Genomic DNA, 2,591 nt, shown 5'->3' with positions numbered 1-2,591 from the left:
AGGCTCCACCGTCCTATGACCTCGGGCCAGCTACCTAATTTTACAAGCCTTGGACCTGCACCCTGTGAAACGGGGCTTGCAAGGATGCAAGGCTGCCACGCATGTGGTGGGGGTCCAGTCCTTGCTGCCTCCAGGCACCGGCCAGCCCACCGCTGACCCCGCTGCACCGTGCACGTCCCTGCGGGGTTTCCAGTGTCCTCTGCGCTTGCTGGCCCGTCTCCCCTGCGGAGGGTGGGGGCTCCTCCCACACGTGAGCCCAGCCCTTTGTACCTTTGGGCCTCTGCACAGTTCTCACCCTGGATACTTAAGACACCAAATGTGTGTGGGGAGGTTCCCCCACCAACAACCAATTCTCCAACTCTCCAGACACCACGGGTATCCTGCAATTCAGTTCGGTTCTGACACACTACCCGGAGCAGGCGTCAGTCCCGTGAGACTGTCCCGACTTCAGACACTAGCATCAAGTACCGGGTGCCCAGGGCGGCCAGATTTCTGTCTGACTTGGCTGTTGGCTACAAAGTCATGGGTTCCTATGACACTCATCTCTTCAGTTTCAATAATTTGCTAGAATGGCTTACAGAACTCAAGAAACAACATTGCTGGCTTACTATAAAGGATACAGATGAACAGGGTCCAAGGTCCCAAACAAAGGAGCTTCTGTCCCCACAGAGTTAGGGTGCACACCCTTCCAGCAAGTAGATGTGCTCGCCAACCTGGAAGCTCTCTGAACCCTATCTTTCAGGGGTTTCTATGAAGGCATACAGGCATGATTAATGAACTCATTGGGCATTGTGATTAAGTCCATCTCCAGCCCCTCTTCTCTGCAGAGCTGGGGCATGGGGCTCAAAGTCCCAACCTCTAATTTCACACTTGCTTCCTTCCGCGCAACCAGCCCCCAGCCCCACCCCCACCGCAGGAGTCACGTGATTAGCATAGACCCTGGTGTGATGGAAAGAGGCTTGTTATAAACAAAAACTTCTCCAAACATCCGTGTCACCCAGGAAATTCCAAGAATTTCCGAAGCTCTCACGTAGGGACCTGGGGCAGACCAATGTTAACTAACAAATTTAACCAAGTAAATTTGAGAATCTAATTGGCTAATTTATTAAATGATTCATGGACCGGGAAGCAATCCACCTAGCAAGTAGAGAGGCACTCAGGTAAGCTGTATATGATGGAAGGGTTTTATAGACAAAGGCGGGGCGAGAAAGTTGTTAGAAAAAAAAAAAGATTGTTTCAGAAAAGCTTGGTTGCTAGGGGGGGAAAAAACCAAGATCCTTATTATCATGCGGATGCCCTTATCTTTCTTTGAGGGGAGGGGAATGGAGATGACCCTAGGTGACAGATCCTTAGTGTTGATGGAAAGAAGTATTTCCTGACTGACCAGTTCTGGCCACATTTCTGGAAGGGAGGTTGCAACTGCACTTCCCGGGTATTAAGCCCCGGTTTGGGACCTGCGACTTTCTGTAACACCAAATATATATTTCTTTTTTTTTTTTTTTAATTTTTTTAATGTTTTATTTATTTCTAGGAGAGAGAGAGAGAGAGAGAGAGCATGAGCAGGGGAGGGTCAGAGAGAGAGGGAGTCACAGACTCTGAAATAGGCTCCAGGCTCCGAGCCAGCAGTCAGCACAGAGCCCGACGCGGCCCGAACGCACCAACCGCGAGATCATGACCTAAGCGAAAGTCGGACGCTTAACCGACTAAGCCACCCAGGCGCCCCCAAATATATATTTCTTATATCACGATATCACAGGTCCTCACTGCAGGGCCTGGCACTCAGCAGGTCTATTGAATGCAGGAAGCACAGTGTTCTGAGCATCACCTTGCCCCAAGAGCACCTAGCACTAAGCCCACCCATGTGCCTGGGGGGACATCACAGCCCCCTGGGGGTTTCAGAACCCCATCGCTCTCCTGTCTGTGAAGGGGGCATCCCCGCCCCTCAGGCATGTGAGGGGCATGGCAGAAAGAGGGAGAGGGTCCATCTGGTAAAGGTGGCCCCCTTGGCCTGTCACTCAGACACAAATGTCTGGGGGCTGGTGGGAGGGCCTGGCAGGCGGCCCTGAGGACCGTGTGCCCTCCGGACCAGCTACCCCTCAGTCTCAGCCAGACAATGAGTCTCCGGAAGGCGGTGAGGAGTAAGAGCGCCATGGCGCTGGCCTGGCACTACAGAAGGCCTGACACCCAGCGAAAGCTGGGTGGCGGGGCCAACAGGGCGATCAGGGAGGAGTGGGGGGCTGCGGTTAGAGGGGGCCCTCTGCAGGAGTCTGGGGGCAAGATGGAGTTCTTCTGGGTCCTGGGGAGCAGACTCCGGAGACGAGGGGGTCCAGCTCCCGCGGGGGGCGGGGAAGGAGCGGGCGTAGCAGCCCGGAGGCGGCGTCCCGCGAACAGAGCCAGCACGGACCGTGCACTGCGCGGCCGGCGCCTCGCTTTGTCCACCCGGGCAGTGGGCGCGTACTCGCAGCCCGGCGGCGGCGCGCGGAGGCCGGCCCAGGACAAAAGGAGAAGGGCTCGCAAACCGGGAAGCGCGGGCGTCAGCGGGCCGGGGAGGGGCCGGGGCGGGGCCGGGAGGCGGGGCTGGGCCTGCGGCC

Source organism: Crocuta crocuta, unplaced genomic scaffold (assembly GCF_008692635.1).
Source record: "Crocuta crocuta isolate KB4526 unplaced genomic scaffold, BGI_CrCroc_1.0 scaffold167, whole genome shotgun sequence".
NCBI classification, from domain to species: domain Eukaryota; kingdom Metazoa; phylum Chordata; class Mammalia; order Carnivora; family Hyaenidae; genus Crocuta; species Crocuta crocuta.
Note: the sequence above shows the minus strand (reverse complement) of the source record.